Consider the following 18,938-nt stretch of genomic DNA (forward strand, 5'->3'; position numbering starts at 1 on the left):
AACCAAAGGACATCGTCTCAGAATAAGGAGTAGGCCATTTAAAACTGAGATGGGTGGCATTTCTTCACTCAGACGGTGGTGAATCATTGGAATACTGTGCCCCAGAGGGCTGTGGCAGCTCCATCATTGAGCATGTTCAAGACAGAAATTGATAGAAATCTTGATACTCATGACATCAAGGGATATGGGGATAGCATGGGAAAGGGGCTTTGAGGTAGGTGATCAGCCATGATCTAATTGAATGACAGAGCAGGTTCGACGGGCTGAATAGCTTACTCCTATGTTCCTCTGTTCCTAAGAGAGTTGGCGCCAGCGCGCAGCCCTGCTTTACCCCACTGCTGATCTTGAAAGCGTCTGATGTTGCTCCATTGTAACTGATGGAACTGTGCATGTTCTCGTGGAAAGAAGAGATGATGCCCAAGAGGTCAGGAGGGCAGCCGATGTTCCATTGCAGTTTGAAGAGGCCGTCTCTGCTGACAATATCAAAGGCCTTAGTGATGTTAATAAAAGTGCGTGAGGCTCTGTGGCGCAATGGATAGCGTGTTGGACTTCTAAATAATAATTAAGATGATATTCAAAGGTTGTGGGTTCAAGTCCCACCAGAGTCAGATTTTGGACCAGAAACAGAGGAGCACAACGGAACAACAAATGAAGAAATGTGCCAAAAGCACAGACTCGGAGACAGAGCGAGAGAGAGGAGCAGAGCAGGGGAAAAAAAAATCGAGGAGTGACGTCACAATGGAGAGTGAGAGCAGGGAAACAGAGAGCCGCTGCGGTGAGGATCCAGGATTTGGTTCTTTCTTCGGTGCAGTGGAAGGAGCTGTTTGGTGAGGATCTGGTAAGCTGTGACATCACAGGCAAGCAGGTAGTTGATTGGTTTGGAAGAACCGACCTGCTTGAAGCGCATCTGGTAAGTGATGAAGATCCATTTTAGTCCTAACATTTAAAATAGTAAACAAACTAGTGGTAAGTTTATTAAAATATGCAATAAAATGAATAATTGAATAAAATATTTAAGTAGTAAATTGAAACACGTTGAGGATGACAGGACAGGTGATGTGTCACAGCTGCAGCATGTGGGAGTTCCTGGATGCCAGTGTGATCCAGGGCAAACACGTCTGCAGTAAGTGTTTGCGGCTCAAAGAGGGAGAAAAAAGGAATGTAGTGGTAGTAGGGGACAGTATAATAAGGTGGATTGACTCTGTTCTCTGCAGCAAAAGCAAGAGTCCAGACGGCTGTGTTGCCTGCCGGTGCCAGGATTCAGGACATCTGCTCAGGGCTGGAGCGAAACATACAATGGGAGGGGGAGGATCCAGTCGTCGTGGTCCATGTCGGTACCAAAGACATCGGCAGGACAAGGATAGAGGTTCTGCAAAGTCAGTCTGAGGAACTAGGCACCAAATTAAGAAGCAGAACCTCAAAGTTAATCATCTCTGGATTATTACCTGAGCCATGTGCAAATTGGCATAGGACAAATAAGATTAGAGAAAGTAATGTGCGGCTGAAAGACTGGTGTGGTAGTAGTGGGTTCTGGTTTGTGGGGCATTGGCACCAGTACTGGGGAAAGAGGTGGCTGTACCGTTGGGACGGTCTCCACCTGAACCGTGCTGGTGCCGGTGTTCTAGCGAGCCACATAACGAGGGACGTAGAGACGGTTTTAAACTGAATAGTGGGGGCAAGGGATCAAATTTGGGAAGATATGGTGAATCAAGGAGGAGAGACAGGGCGAGAGAGAAAGGTATAAATATGGGAAATGATAAACAGACTGTGACAGGAAGGGGCAGAATGTACAAATCTAAGAGTAAATCGACAGATAAGGCCAGAGGTGACAAAAATAATAAAACGACAAAACTAAATGCTCTGTATCTGAATGCATGGAGCATTTGAAACAAAACAGATGAACTGGGAGCACAAATAGAATAAATAAGTACGATCTGATAGTCATTACAGAGACATGGCTGCAGGGCGACATAGATTTCGATGAGAATATTGGAGGTGACATGGCATTTTGGAAGGACAGGAAGCTAGGAAAAGGTGGCGGGGTAGCTCTGTTAATTAATAATGGTATTAGCGTAATCGAGAGGGATGACCTGAGTTCTGGAGATCAGGATGCAGAATCAGTTTGAGTACAAATGAGAAATCATAAAGGCAAGAAGTCACTTGTGGGAGTGGTGTACAGGCCACCTAACATTCACCACACTGTCGGATGAGATATAAAGGAAGAAATAATGGCAGCTTGTCAGAAAGGTACTGTGATAATTATGGGGGATTTTAATCTACATATAGAGTGGAAAATTCAGATGGGCAGAGGTAGCCTAGATGAGGAATACATAGAATGTTTTGGGGATAATTTCTTGGAACAATACATTCTGGAGCCAACCAGAGAGCAGGCTATACTAGACCTGGCATTGTGCAACGAGATAGGATTAATTAATGACCTCATAGTTAAGGTGCCCCGAGGTAGTCGCGATTATAATATGATTGAATTTTACATTCAGTTTGAGGGAGAGGAGAGTGGGTCCCAGACTAGTATTTTAAATTTAAATAAGGGCAATTATAAGGTCATGAAAGCAGACCTAGCTAAAGTGAACTGGCAAATTAGGTTAAGGGATAAGTCAATAGAGATGCAGTGGCAGACATTTAAGGGGATATTTCAGAATACACAGAATAGATACATTTCAACGAGAAAGAAAAGTTCCAAAGGTGGGACTCACCATCCATGGTTCACGAAAACAGTTAAAGATACTATCAAACTTAAAGAAAAAGCCTATAATTGTGCAAAGGTGGGAGGCAGGTCAGAAGATTGGACAGAATATTAAAAAAACAGCAAAGAATGACTAAAAGATTGATAAGGAAGGTAAAATTAGAGTATGAGAGAAAGCTCGCAAGAAATTTCAAGACAACTAGTAAGAGTTTCGATAGATATTTTAAAAAGAAAAGAGTTAACAAAGCGACTGTTGGTCCAATAGAAAGTGTGTCTGGGGAATTAATAATGGATAATTAAGAGATGGCAGATGAATTGAACAGATACTTTGCATCGGTCTTCACTATTGAGTATACAAATAACATCCCAGTATTAGCCGTATATCAGGAAATTGAAGGGATGGAGGAACTCAAGAAAATTACAATCACCAGGGAAGTGGTACGAAACAAATTGTTGGAGCTGCGGGTTGACAAGTCGCCAGGTCCTGAATTGGCTAGTGAGATAGTTGATGCGCTGGTTTTAATATTCCAAAATTCCCTAGATTCGAGAAGGTTCCGTTAGATTGGAAAAGAGTGAATGTAACTCATTTATTCAAAAAGGGAGGGAGACAGAAAGCAGGAAACGACAGCCCAGTTAGCTTAACATTTGTCTGAGGGAAAATGTTTGGAGCTATTACAGAGGATGTTATAGCAGGGCATTTAGAAAGAATTAAGGTAATCAGGCAGAGTCAACATGTTTTTTTGAAAGGGAAATCATGTTTAACCAATTTATTGGAGTTCTTTGAGGGAGTTATATGTGCTGTGGATAAAGGGGAACCAGTGGATGTATTGTATTTTGATTTCCAGAAGGATAAGGTGCCATATCAAAGGTTATTGCAGAAAATAAAAGCTCATGGTGTCGGGGGTAACATATTTACATGGATAGAAGATTGGCTAGCTGACAGGAAACAGAGAGTCAGCATAAATGGGTCATTTTCTGGTTGGCAAGAAGTAACGAGTGGTGTGCCACAGGGATCTGTGCTGGGGCCTCAACTTTTTACAATTTATATAAATGACTTAGATGAAGGGACCGAAGGTATTGTTGCTAAATTTGCTGATCACAAAGATAGGTAGGAAAGTAGGTTGTGAAGAGGACATAAGGGGGCTACAAAGGGATATAGATAGGTTAAGTGATAGGGCAAAGACCTGGCAAATGGAGTATAATGTGGGAAAGTCGGAAATTGTCCACTATGGCAGGAAGAATAAAAAAGCATATTATCTAAATGGTGAGAGATTGCAGAGCTCTGAGATGCAGAGGGATCTGGGTGTCCGAGGGCATGAATTGCAAAAGGTTAGTATGCAGGTCCAGCACGTAATTAGGAAAGCTAATCGAATGTTATCATTTATCACCATGGGAATTGAATACAATAGTAGGGAGGTTATGCTTCACCTATCCAGGACATTGGTGAGACCTCTTCTGCAGTACTGAGTACTGTACTGGTCTCCTTATTTGCGGAAGGATGTAAATGCATTGGAGGTAGTACAGAGAAAGTTTACGAGACTAATACATGGAATGGGTGGGCTGTCTTACGAGGAAAGATTGGACAAGCTAGGCTTGTCTCCGCCAGAGTTTAGAAGAGAAAGAGGCGACATGATTTGTTATTTAATTTATTAATTAACAAATTAGCTATCCTCCAGTCTTCCGGTACCTCACCCGTGGCTAACGATGATACAAAAATCTCTGCCAGCGCCCCAGCAATCTCCTCCCTTGCTTCCCATAGCATCCTAGGATACATCTGATCAGGCCCTGGGGATTTATCCACCTTAATGCGCTTCAAAACCTCCAACACCTCCTCCTTTGTAATGTTGATATGCTGCAGGATATCGCTGTTCCCTCCCTTGAACTCACTAGCTTCCATGACCTTCTCCACGGTAAATACAGACGAGAAATATTCATTTAAGACCTCGCCCATTTCGCGTGGCTTCACACATAGATTGCCACACTGATCCTTAAGGGGACCTACACTCTCCCGAGCTACCCTTTTACTCTTAATACACTTATAGAATCTTTTAGGATTCTCCTTTATCTTATCTGCCAGGGAAATCTCATGGCCCCTTTTCGCCCTCCTAATTTCCTTCTTAAGTATACTCCTATATCCCCTATACTTCTCGAGGGACACGCTCAATCCCAGCTGCCTATACCTGACGTATGCCTCCTTCTTTGTCCTGACCAGACCCTCAATATCCCTCGTCAACCAAGGTTCCCTAAACTTGCCAGCCTTGCCCTTCCATCTAACAGGAACATGCTGGCCCTGAACTCTTCCTATCTCACTTTTAAAAGCCTCCCACTTGCCAGACGTCCCTTTACCTGTAAACAGCCTCTCCCATTCAACTTTTGAGAGTTCCTGTCTGATGCCATGGAAATTAGCCTTCCCCCAATTTAGGACTTCAACCTGAGGACCAGTCCTATTCTTTTTCATAACTATCTTGAAGCTAATAGAGTTATGGTCACTGGTCCCAAAGTGCTCCCCGACTGCCATATCAACCACCTGCCCATCCTCATTTCCTAACAGGAGATCGAGTGTAGCCCCTTCTCCAGTCAGGCCATCCACGTACTGCTTCAGAAAACTATCCTGGACTCACTTAACAAATTCTTCACCATCTGATCCCTTAGCACTAAGGCAGTCCCAGTCAATATTAGGGAAGTTAAAATCACCTACTATTACAACCCTATAATTCCTATACCTATCTGTGATTTCCCTACATATATGCTCCTCCACTTCCCTCTGACTATTGGGGGGCCTATAGTATAATCCCATCAAAGGGATCACCCTTTTATTATTTCTATGTTCTACCAGTATGGCCTCACTGGACATTCACCCCGGGATATTCTCTCTAAGTACTGCCGTGATGTCCTCCCTAATCAATAGTGCAACTCCCCCTCCTCTCTTACCTCCACCTCTGGCACGCCGGAAGGATCAGTACCGCGGAACATTGAGCTGCCAGTCCTGCCCATCCCTCAACCACGTTTCCGTAATAGCTACAATACCACAATCCCATGTACCGATCCATGCTCTGAGTTCATCTGCCTTACCTGTAAGGATACTTGCATTAAAGTAAATGCAGTTTAGCCCACCAGACCTTCCACGCCCCCTGTCCTGCCCCTGCCTGGCCTGCCTACTGGACTTGCTTGCTTTAACCTCTCCATTTGCCTCAACTATCTCATCGGAGAGACTACTACTTTGGGTCCCACCCCCGCTGCAAGACTAGTTTAAACCCTCCAGTGTATTACTATAAAATCTCCCTGCTAGGATATTGGTCCCCTTCCAGTTCAGATGCAACCCGTCCCTCTTGTACAGGTCACCTCTGCACCAGAAGAGATCCCAATGATCTAAGTACCTGAAGCCCTCCCGCCTTCGCCAGTCTTCAGCAATGCATTCATTTGCCTAATCCTCCTCTTCCTACCCGCACTAGCACGTGTCACAGGGAGTAAACCTGAGATTACAACCCTAGAGGTCCTGCTCTTTAACCTTCTGCCTAACTCCCCATATTCACTTTGCAGAACCTCATCTCTCTTCCTGCCTATGTCGTTCGTACCAATATGGACCACGATCTCTGGCTGCACACCCTCCCCTTTCAGAATTTCCGGCAGCTGCTCCGAAACATCCTTGACCCTAGTATTAGGGAGGCAACATACCATCCTGGAGTCTCGTTTGCGGCCACAGAAACGCCTATCTGCAACCCTTATGATAGAATCCCCTATCACAATAGCTCTTCCTCCCCTTTTCATCCCCTGCTGTGCAGCAGAACCCTCCGTGGTGCCACGGACCGCGCTGTTGCTCTTTTCCCCTGGGAGGTCTTCCCCCCAACAGGAACCAAAGCGGTGTATCTGTTTGAGAGGGGGATGGCCACAGGGGACTCCTGCACTACCTGCCTGCTCCTACGACTCCATCTGGTGGTCACCCATCCCTTTTCTGCCTGTGCATCCATTACCTGCGGTGCGACCACCTCACTAAACATGCTATCCATGACACCCTCAGCTTCGTGGATGCTCCACAGTGAAACCACCCGCAGTTCCAGCTCCATAATGCGAGTAGCCAGTAGCTGCAGCTGGATACACTTCCTGCACACATGGTCGTCATGGAGACTGGGAGGGTTCCTGAATCCCCACATAGCGCAGGAGGAGCATATCACGGGGCTGAGCTCTCCTGCCATGACTTACCCTTAGATTAATTAGTTACTCCCTTAATTAAAAAATACTAATGACACTCGGGGCCTTGTTCTACCCACTACAATCTAAAGTCCTTCATAAGCTACACTGAATAAAAAAAACACTTTAGTCGTACTCATCTTATCAGCAGAGGTTTTTTTTTCAAGTAAAAAACTTTGCCCTTTTCTTTAAGATATTTAAATACACTAACAGCAGTGACTCACCAACCAATCACCTTGCAGCTCTCCTCTGACATCACAGTTGGCTTCTTTTTTTTCAAAACTCCAGCACACTGGAAGAGCTCCACTCCACTCCTGGAAGGGAAGAGACTGGGCCTCGATCCTCGGATTGGATTTATAGGCTCCGCTCTCAACATTCTCCTCATATCGGTCCATATAGGTCTGCTCCGCTCCGCTCCTCTCCGCTCCCGGAAGGTAATTCACCAGCTTTTGCAGAAAGGTAGGTCTTAAGCTGTTGCAGTACCTGTTAGAAAGATAGTCTAAGCTATTCTGAAGTCATCTTCCAATGTCATCCACATGGAAGCAGGATTTTAAAGGATAAGATGTAGTTTTTAAAAGTCACTTCAATCTTGCTCAAGAGTCTTTTCAAAGAAGCCAAGTAAATCTTGATAAAAGGTCATATACATTTAGAGATCTTTTAAAAGCACTTCAATCTTGTTAATAAAAAGTCAGATGTAAATTTAAGAACTCTGATCAGGCTATGCTAAAAAGTTACATACAATTAAGAAATAAAATACAACATTTAAAATGTCTGAACTCCCTCTGAAAGTTGACAACTGCTCCTGCCGGTGTCTTCCTGGAATAGTGGAGCTGTTGTGTCAACGGAAAAGTCCTTCCCGAGCAGCCCTGAGCCTGTTGTTACCGGCTTTAATCCAACCCAGGTAAAAATCAGGGTACATTGTGGGCAATGAGCTCAAATTGCTGAACTACAGGTCCCTGTCACTTTAAAGAGTGGGCTGGTGCGATTATGATCAGAGGCTCCTTCTAAGCACATTTCTCACCACCACAACTTCCAGATGCTGGTGTTAGTGTGTGCATGTACCAGCAGTTGCAGTGCTGTTCAGACCCTCAATAGCAGTGAAAGTCTCAGAGTTCACCACTATTGGGCTGTAAAATCCAGGCCAATATCTCACAGTCCTGTTAGATTTGCTCTCCCTCTGTACAAAATCAAACTCCACACATTGTCTTTCACTCACTCCTGTTTCCAGCCCTGACGGTGCAGAAATCCCCTCTCAAAGGTACACAATCCAGTTGATTTCTGATCAAATACCTCCTTCCTCATTCAATAGAGGAAACAGAGACATGAACACGAGTCAGGTGCAAGAAAGTTTCACCAACAGAGCAAAGAAAGGCACCAACAAAAGTCACCCCTACTTTCCAAATCATTTCACTGGAATATTCTTTCACTTGTTTTGTCGGATGACTGCAATAAATCTGAAAATGAGCACCATGAGGTTTGTGTTCACTAGTCGCTTGTTCTCCTGTGTTTGTCTGTCAGGTTTGTAATTCAGTTTGTATTGGATATTGAAGAGAATCTCTTTTCAAGATGATTACACATCGTACTGTGTTTAAAGCAACCAACTTGGAAAATGGCAGAAAATGAATGTTTCAATACCTGTGTGACCAGATTCTTCCAATGCTTTTCAACAGCTCGATTGATGATGCTTGTAATCTGTATCCTGTGGAGAATGGGAGAAGAGAATAAAAACATGGTGCATGAACAGGACAGACTGCGTAAAATGGGAGCACAGAAATACTGCCACCTCATTGAAAGTTAATGAGATTTATTTGAAGTCAGACACCTGTCCACAATGAACAAGTGAATACATTAATTGTCCACTTTCAATCTAAATGGGACTGAGGTTCCAACAGAGAAGTTTTCTGGAAAATACCTGCTGCAGTTTTAAAATTGATGAACTGGAACATCTTATACTAACTTTCAAATAACTGTAGTGATTGTATAGTTCTCATAGTGGAGAGAAGGAGTTGTTTATAAATATAAGCAGAAAGACACATTTGTGGATTGGTGAATGAGCTTTATCTTTCTGAAATGTATTTGTCCATTGGTTGCAGGTCACTGGAAATTCTTTTTTACATTTCAATTGTAGCAGCAGCAGTTAGCAGCAAAATGTCTGATTAATCAGAGTAGTGGGTCTGGGAAATACTTAAACAGCCGAGACCCTGTAAAACAGAACTCCAAGTAATAGTTTAAATAAGGCACTGAACTGACAGAGCGGTAAAGGCCTGCTCAGGTCAGGAAAAAAAAGCCGACCCGAACCTGACAGAACCACATTGGACCCGAGCCCGACCCGGCCCGAGTATCTCCATTTATTCCCACGCCCAAACTAACCCGAGCCTTACCCGACCACTGGAATGTTCACTTTATCTACCTCCCGATTCCGAATCTACAGGAAGCTGCAGCATGAGCGCAATGACGTCATAGAGATGCTCACTTTCTCACTGAGCAGACTCAGAGTTTCCCTCCTTGATGACCCGGACTCCCAGCTTAGGTTGGCTTTTCAACTTTTGACACTTATTAAACTCAACTTCCCAGCAGAGTTAAATGTAACACTTACTGTGTGTGTCCGACACGGACTCAGCCCGACCTGGACCCAGCCCAACCCGAACCTGGCCCGACCTGACCCGAGCCCGAAAGCCAGACCCGGAAGAGCGACCCAACACGACCCGGACCCGACACAGGTCGTCGGGTCCCGTCGGGTTCAGGTCGGGTGGCAGGCCTTTGCAGAGCGGAGGTCAGATGAGGATTGAATTAATTTCAATCACTGAATCTAAACAAGAAGTAAATCTGCCAGGAATGGAAGACTTTGCTTTACCTGTGAGCTTGTGGCACAACGGTAGTGCGTCTGACTCCAGATCAGAAGGTTGCGTGTTCAAAACACGTCAGGCTCAGTTATGTTTTACAGCAGCTCAAGTTCCTGGATTTTATATCAGAAGAGAGTTCGTTCTCTTGGAATATTCGTGCATGGTAGAATTTCAAGATCAACTTTAATAGATTAAAGTCCTGATTTCTGGTTCCGTTCCATTTCCATGCTCAGTTCTTATTTCACACTGTTTTATATCAGAACAATGTTTCAGGGATGTGATGTGTCCATTGTTTGTGCAATCGCTCTGTCACCCAGTGTGAGAAATAAAACACAAACCGCACAGCGTGCGGCTCAAACCCATACCTGGCTCTGTCTATCGGCCGCTTAGTTCAGTTGGTTAGGACGCAGTGTTGATAACAACAAGGCTGTGGATTTGATCCCCATGTGCGCTGTCACATGGTCAGTCATTAATTTGACACATTTTTGCAACACTTAAAATCCAACTTTTAGATGCAAACAAGTTTACATCAAATGTCAAAGGGAATTTATTTTGAATAACATCCATTGTATCTTTGTCACTGGTCTGGAGTAACACAGAATTCTTTCCAATTATCTTCCGTTTTCTGAAAAACGTTGAACTCGTGGCCTGTTCTCGTTCATGGTCACGAGCAGCAAAAACAGACAGAGCAAGTCTGACTGCCCAGAGATGTGGAAAAGGCTTCAGTTTGGGACATATGCAGCAAATCAAATGTTCACCCGGCCCTGAAAGATTCAAAAACTGGGGAAAAGGACACAAAGAGATAGAGAATAAGCTAAAGCTGAGAATGTAAATATTTCCCATCATTGATATCTCTCTATTCCAATCCAACCTTCAGAGTTGGGTAAATAATTTCAGTGTAAATTGTGCAGCTCAAGAGTCAAAACCAAAGGGCGATGCAGAATAAAGGAGAACTGCCAAAACCCCAGATTGAACCAGGGATCTTCAGTCCAACACACTCCCAACTGAGCTATTTCAGTCTCACAGGCTTGGGATGAGAAGTGGCAAGTAACATTCGCACCACACAAGTGCCAGGCAATGACCATCTCCAACAAGAGAGAATCTAACTATCTACCCTTGACATTCAATAGCATTACAATTACTGAATCCCCCACCATCAACATCATGGAGGTTACCATGGGTAGCCATACAAATAACGTGACTAGAAGAGCTGGTCAGAGGCTTGGAATCCTGAGGTGAGTAATTACAGTGCAGCTGTTGGCTCCACCCCAGGGGCTGAATTGGTTCTGTAAACCATGAAGCAGCTTCCTCTCAAATCCCATGTTTATCAATAAATCCTCTCACAAAAGACCCAAAGTGTGATATATTCCTCCCACTCATCCATGACTCCTGACTCCCCAAAGCCTGTCCACCATCTGCAATTCACAAGTCAAGAGTGTGATGGAATACTCTCCACTTGCCCGGATGGGTGCAATTCCAACTCAAGAATCTCAACACCGTCCAGGACAAAGCAGCCCACTTGATTGGCACCCCATCTACAAACATTCACTCCCTCCACCATCGGAACACAGTGGCAGCAGTGTGTACCGTCTGCAAGATGCACTGCAGCAATGCACCAAGACTCCTTCGACAGCACCTTCCAAACCCAGCGACCTTTACCACCGAGAAGGGCAAGGGCAGCAAATGCAGGGGATACCACCACCTGCAAGTTCCCCTCCAAGCCACACACCATCCTGACTTGGAACTATATCGCCGTTCCTTCACTGTCGCTGGGTCAAAATCCTGGAACTCCCTTTCTCACAGCACTGTGGGTGTACCTACCCCACATGGACTGCAGTGGTTCAAGAAGGCAGTTCACCACCACCTTCTCATGGGCAATTAGGGATGGGCAATAAATGCTGGCCTAGCCAGCGATGCCCACATCGCATGAATGAATGAATAAAAATGTGAAGTATCAAAATATCAAGTATTTATGAGTCCAATTGTCAGCAATTTTATTCACTGGATCCAATTGAACTAATAGCACACGGGAACCACGGGGCTTCAGAGCCTCGCCTGGTTAAAGGAGCTGACTGGGAGGTGGGAGCTGAGTGTTGTCTTCACTGGGAAGCTATCGGGTGAGGCAGCAAAACTTGGCAGAAAGGGCATCGGGAAACACTGTCAGGAGTGGGGGCCAATGTGCCAGCTCTGCAGAGGGAACAACACCAGGGTGCCATTGGGGCAGTGTCACTTCATTGAGGGTGACAAGTGAGGTAAATGTGGCTGGGTGTTGTTAACTGTGAAGGCCTTGCACTCAGGGAGGGGCAACCTGTCATGGGCCTCATTCGAGGCTCTCATTGGATTCGAGGCTCCCATTGAGGAGGAGGAGGAGGAGTAGAGAGGAAGGGAGGGAGGCACAGGCACCAGCAGGGGCACCACAGCAGCTTGGGGGCCCACAGGAAGGCCAGCCTCGAACAGGAGGCTGGAGAAGGAGGCAGAGGAACACGTCAGCCGAGGTTCAACTACCTGCAGATGTCCGAGTGAAAGTGTCTCCGCAGACTGCACCTCTCCACGGGGGTCGTCACTGATCTCTCTGCCATGATGCAGCTGTGCCCCATGCGACTTGGTGGGCACCTGATGCCAGTGTCACTGAAGGTCACCGTGCCACTGAACTTCTTCACCACCAGATCATTGCGGGGATCCACTGGAGATATGTGTGGAATCTCACAGTCTGTAGTGAATCAGTGCATCAAGGAGGTCACCAATGTCCTGTTCAGGAGGGCCGGTGACTATGTGCACATTGATCCAAACAGTCAAGCTGAGAGAGCGATAGGATTCGGGGACATCGCTGAATTCCACCAGGTGTAGGGTGTCATTGACTGCACCCATGTGACCATCATGGCTCCTGCAGACCAGCCAGCAGCCTTCAACAGGAAGGGCTTCCACTTGCTCAGTGTGCAATTGGTCTGCGACCACTGCAAATGGATCCCATAGGTGTGTGCACAAATCCCGGGAAGCAGCCACAACGCCTGCATACCAAGGCACTCCCAGGTGCCAGAACCTTTCCGCGGCCCCATCCGCTTTCAGAGATGGATCCTTGGAGACAAGGGCTACCCACTGAGGACATGACTACTGACGTCTGTGAGGAACCCACGCACGGATGCAGAGGAGAGGTGCAACACCTGCTGCGGGTCAACCCGAGCGACCATCAAGGAGGCCATTGGTCTCCTGAAGATGAGATTCAGGTACCTAGATCGATCCAGTGGAGCCCTTCAGTATGTCCCGGCGAGGGTCTCGCATATCGTGGTGGTTTGCTGTGCACAGCACAATCTGGCATTACAGAGGGGTGAGGTGTTGACTAGTGAGGATATCGTGGAGTGTGATGTCTCCTCTGATGATGAGGATGTGGAGGAGGATGCTGCCCAAGCAGTGCCAGATGAAGAACCTCAGGCACAGCAGGGTAGGGGCCATGAGATACACACAAGGGAGACATGAGACACCCTTATACATTCAAGTTTCCTTTGAGCCTTACCACCTTCTGGAACCAAGGCAATAAAGTCTTAGCTTTAAACAGCCCTGTTGTCACCTCCTTCCTTCTGTTCTGCAGCGTCCAGGTACACATCGCACAGTGACAAGGCCAAAGCTTTGTGAACTCAGGGCTTGGTCCCTCACTTCCAGCCCCTTGGGAGGAAGGGTTTAAATGAAGTCCCAAAGGGCATCAACAATAGGAAGGAGACATAGTGAGAGAACATCATTTCTTTCTTCCGTGTGACAACAAATGCAACCCTATCCATCTGGAATGTACATTCACCGTGAACCCTAAGTGAATCTAGGTGCTCTTCTTAAATCTTTTCCGGGTGCTCCTACGTGGTGCTCCCCCTGCTCTGTCAGCTGAGGTGGAGACAGGCTGCTGACCTTGCTGCCCCATGGCTTGGGATGACATTGGTGGCCGTCCTCTTGCTGCCTGAGGCCTGGAGGGCCCCGGCACACTGAGGGCCTCCTGCACAGGTACAGGGACCCCCCTCTGTCATCGAGGGTGATGGAGGCAGGCACTGGCATCACTTGTGTCACTGGCAGAGGGGCTTTGGAGCTACTGTCCACACCAGGAGCACCCTGAGAGGAGACCCCAGATGTAGCAGCCAGCTGCTCCTCCCCCTTATAAGACACACTTGTAACTCGCTGCTGACCTGAGAGGGACGTGGACCTCGTGGCCCCTCTCACCTTGTCACCGCTGGATGGAGCTCATGGACAAAGCGATGGAGTGCAGGTCTGCACACATCTCCGGCAGCCACTGATTGATTGGCTGGATCAGGCTCTCCATGAGAGTCACCAATCTCACAATGGAGGAAGCCAGACACACCCCCATCAGAGACAATGCAGCACCCAAAGTCTGGATGGACTCCTCCACCATCCTTGTTCGGGTACACATAGCCTCTGGCAACTCTGCCAGATGTTACCTGACCTCTCGCTGCAGCTGCGGTATTTCCCGTGTTGCTGGTGACACCAGAGGCATGTCATCAGCCTGGGGCTCAGCATGGGCCTGGCCTCCCACAGACCACCAACTGTCAGTGGCCTCGGCTGTCACAGCCTCCGTCAGCTGCCCGGGCCTGTCTGTGATGTGCTCATCAGTTTGCGTGAGCGTTTCTGTTCTGGTGGAGGGTGCAGGGGAATGATGTGATGGTGCACCATCTGAGGCTCCCTCCTCCTCCTCAGACGTGTCCGGCTGTCTCCCAGTATCTCCAGCTCTTTGCTTTTGTCGTTCATCCGGGCCTTCATGAGAAAACAGGGACATTGAAGGGTTACGGTCTGCCCATCGTGACATTCCAACCACCCCTACTGTGCAGCTCCATTGATGCAGTGGTGAACAGATGAGCAGTGTGGCTCCTTTGCAGCGGATGCTCCCTTGTGCCCCAGGAGATGTGCACTCACTCTCTTGGGTAAATGCCCCTGTCTCTCCATCAGATATGGAGCAGCTGCTTTGCAGCCCGGCCTGTTCCATGGCCTCCTCCTCCATCGGGATGAGGACACGGAGATAAGGCACTCCACCGCCAGTCTTGACACGCTCTTTCCAATTGTGGGATGTCTTCTCCTGCAGACACAATGATGAACAAAGTTAGTCTCCCAGCGGGGACAAGCCCAACATCTCTGATGGTGATAGTCCAGCAGTCCATGATGTGGACACACATATGCCTCCTGCATGCGGCCCCTCTCGAGGGACTGTGTGAGGTTATATAATGACTGACGTGTGCCTCTCCTGCTGCCCTTCCCCAATACACATGACTGGGTGGTCACTCCCTTTCCACTAAACATTCCCTCTCACTCTGCCACATGCAATGTCCAAAGGGTCCAAAGTGCTTTGATTTGTCGCCTGAGCAACCTGGATCAGGTCATTGACCCACTTCCTGCACTGGATCCATTTCCTGGGGGTGAACCCATGGCTGCTGACCTCACCTACTATCTCCAGCCAGCTTTGCTTGGTCAGGTGGACAGGTCTCCACCTCCCATCCCTGGGGAAGAGGATCTTGCACCTTTCTCTTGTCACCTGGAGGAGAACCTGCAGGGTGGCATCGCTAAACCGTGGCACCATGGTCACTGCAGGCTCGCATTCAGCTCCTTACCCATCAGGCAACAGAGGCAGCAGAATGGGTCCTGGGGCATCAGAGGCAGCAGAACTGGTCCTGGGACAGCAGAGGGCTCTCAGGAAGACACTCCTTTAAACCAGGCAGCAGTGAATGCAGGGCTGGCAGCCCTTTAAATATGGTGCCAGCACCTGCCGTTGTGTCAGATGTCGGTGCCATCGGCACCTCGTTCCCTGCCTCTGGTCCTTGTTTACATGGGCCCCACGCCTCCCCTTCATTAATTTGTCGGCTGCTCCGTGATCGGAGTCGGTCGGCCACATTTCACTCGTGTGGTGACGACACCCGCTTCCGGTGCCTCTGCCGAGAGCCGCACCGTTAGTTTAAAATTCAGCCCATGGAGTCAAGAGTGGAAAATCTCCCCTCTGATTCTCTCTACTTAAAATGAAGGAGACACCAAATTAAAACTGATGAAACCAGGGATTGTATCCTGGTTCTTCAATCTAGTGTTCTCCCAACTGAGCTATTCCATCCTCACTGTGAGCTCATCTTCATTGGAGACAAATATAACTCCAGGCGGAATTTCCCCACCCGTTCATTCCTCACTTCAGGGGAATGGGACCCGACCAGATCGCGGAACTCAGATTATGTTAATGTTCTGCTCTTGATATCTTCATATTATTTTGCGTTTGAGCCACTTTTAATCAGGTTCACGGACAAATTCTTCTATCATCCCTTCTCCCACATTCTCTCTCTCTCATTCATTCTTTATTCCTCACAATCCAGAAAGGGTTAGGAATCAGAGATCACCCCCAAACCCTCTGCACACAGACCTCTGTATGTCACCCTGTTTGCTCCAAGATCCAAGAGACCAGTCAATAAATTACACTCTTTATAAACACAGAAAGCTGCCTCACAGTGTTGGACACAGAGTTAAATACACTGAAGTCTTTTGAAAAAAGTTCATCTTACGGGCTGTGTTACTGAGCCCACAGAGCAGGACAGGCCCAGGCTCCAGCCCCAGCCCCACCTGGGCTGTGTTAGCTGATGTCACCTGGTGTGATACTGAGCCACATGGAGCAGGAAAGGGCCTGGTTGTATTCATGGCCTGTGTTGAGTTCACTGAACCCACCCAATGTTGTAGGATCCACACAGAACAGAATGGGCCCAGGCTCCTTCCTCAGCCTGAGGGATGATAGTTCATCTCACACGGTGTTGTACAGAGCCCCACACAGAACAGGAAAATCCCAGGCTCCATCCCCGGCCTGTGGTATTTTACTTCATCACACCTGGTATGGTACGGAGCCCCCAGAGCAGGAAAGATCCAGCTTCCATCTCCAGTCTGTGCTGAATTAGCTGATCTGACCTGGTTGGCACTGAACCACAATCAGGGGAGGATGGGCCGAGGCTCCCTGGCCTGTGGTGTGTTAGTTATTCTCATTTGGTGAGGTACTGAGCACTGGAGAGCAGGAAGGGCCTGTGCTCAGTGAGCTGATCTCACCTTGTGCCTTCCTGAGACCCACACACAGAGCAGGACAGGCCTAGGCCTCATCCCCGGCCTGTGCTCAATTAGCGGATCTCAGCCAAAAGATTTTGATAAGGTTCCACACAAGAGGCTTCTCTATAAGATTAAAGTCCCTGGTATCAGTGGTAATATATAGATCTGGATTGGGAACTGACTGGCACGATGTAGGCAGAAAGTAGTTACAGATGGATCTGGATCTGTTTGGAGACCAGTTACCAGTGGTGTCCCACAGGGATCGGTGTTGGGTCTGTTGCTCTTTATTATTTTTATTAATGATCTGGATGGAGGTGTAGGGGGCACCATCTGTAAATTTACAGATGATTTGAAGATCTGTGCGACTGTTCAGACTGTAGACGATGCTCGACTGTTTCAGGCTGATCTTAATGTGTTGGGAGATTGGGTTCATGACTGGTAAATGATGTTTAATTTGGGTAAGTGCAGTGTTATTCATGTGGACAGGGCGAATGCTCAACATTCATACACCCTTCAGGGAAAAACATTAAAGCAGGTGGAGAAGGAAAATAATTTTGAGCAGAGATCTGGATGTTCTCGTGCACAGATCTCGAAAGGTACAGCAGCAATGCTGTGAAGTGATAGCTGGAGCAAATAGGGGGTTGGGCTGCATTCAGAGGATAATTGCATATAAGATGGGGCATATTCTTTCATGGGATGTGAGCGACACTGGCAAGGCCAGAATTTGTTACCCATCCCTAATTGTCCTTGACAAGATGGCGGTGAGCTGCCTTCTTGAATTGCTGCACTCCATGTTGTGTAGGTGCACCCACAGTGCTGTTAGGAAGGGAGATCCAGGATTTTGACCCAACATCAGTGAATGAACAGCGATATTGTTGCAGATCAGATGGTGTGTGACTTGAAGGGGAACTTGCAGATGGTGGTGTTTCCATGAATCTGCAGCCCTTGTCCTTCAAGGTGGTTGAGTTCTTCGGTTTGGAAGGTGTTTTTGAAGGAGCCTTGGTGAGTTGCAGCAGTGCATCTGGTAGATGGTACACACTACTGCCACTGTGCGTCAGTGGTGAAGGGAGTGAATGTTTAAGGTGGTGAATGGGGTGACAATCAAGGCAGCTGCTTGTCCTGAACAGTGTCAAGTTTCTAGAGTATTGTTGGAGCTGCACTCATCCTGGCTTGTGCCTTGTAGATGGTGGACAAGTTTTGGAGAGTCAAAAATCACAAAATTATTACAGTGCAGAAGGAGGCTATTCGGCCCATTGTCTCTGCATAGAATCATTGAACATAGAAAGTTTAGAGCACAGGAAGGCCAAAAATCGGGCAACCCAGCGGAATCCCATTGTCCAGCATTTGGACCGTAGCCCTGCAGGTTCAGGTACTTGAGGTGCACATCCAGACTCCTCTTAAATGAGTTGAGGGTTTCTGCCTCAACTACCCTTATAGGCAGTGAGTATCAGACCCCTCGCACCCTCTGGGTGAAAAAAGTTTCCTCATCTCCCCTCTAATCGTTCAACGAATCACTTTAAATCTATGCCCCTTAGTCATTCACCTCCCTGCTAAGGTAAATAGACCCTTCCCATCCACTCTATCCAGACCCCTCACAATTTTATGCATTTCAATCAAATCTCCCCTCAGCCTCCTCAATTCAACCCCAGCCGATCCAATCTTTCCTCATCGTTGCATTTTTCCAGAGTTGGCAACATCCTCGTAAATCTCCTCTGTAACCTCTCTGGTGCAATTGCATCCTTTCTGGAATGAGGTGACCAGAACTGCACACAGAACTCAAGTTGTGGCCTAACTAATGATTGATACAGTTCCAGCATAACCTCCCTGCTCTGATATTCTATGCCTCGGCTAATAAAGGAAAGGATTCCATAAGCCTTCTCAACCAACTTATCAACCTGTCCTGCTACTTTCAGGGATCTGTGGACATTCACTTCAAGGTCCCTCACTTCCTCTAGACCTCTCAGTATTCACCCATTAATTGTGTATTCCTTTGCCGTGTTTGACCTCACCAAAGGCATCACCTCACACTTCTCCAAGTTGAATTCCATTTGCCACTTTTCTGCACACCTGACCAGTCCATTTTTCCAGCTCTCCTAATGAGCATTTCACCTCGTACCGAGAGCTGAATTATTCATTGCAGAATTCTCACT

General features: G+C 47.2%; 2 non-coding genes across 2 annotated transcripts; both read left to right on the forward strand.

The window, feature by feature from the left end:
* Nucleotides 1–517: 517 nt before the first annotated feature.
* On the forward strand, nucleotides 518–608 carry trnar-ucu (transfer RNA arginine (anticodon UCU)). Its single transcript is given in 2 exon segments — nucleotides 518–554; nucleotides 573–608. It is a non-coding gene; the product is annotated as a tRNA-Arg (tRNA).
* Nucleotides 609–9,750: 9,142 nt separating this feature from the next.
* trnaw-cca (transfer RNA tryptophan (anticodon CCA)) lies at nucleotides 9,751–9,822 on the forward strand. The gene has a single exon. It is a non-coding gene; the product is annotated as a tRNA-Trp (tRNA).
* Nucleotides 9,823–18,938: the final 9,116 nt, after the last annotated feature.

This window comes from Heterodontus francisci, unplaced genomic scaffold (assembly GCF_036365525.1).
Source record: "Heterodontus francisci isolate sHetFra1 unplaced genomic scaffold, sHetFra1.hap1 HAP1_SCAFFOLD_43, whole genome shotgun sequence".
NCBI classification, from domain to species: domain Eukaryota; kingdom Metazoa; phylum Chordata; class Chondrichthyes; order Heterodontiformes; family Heterodontidae; genus Heterodontus; species Heterodontus francisci.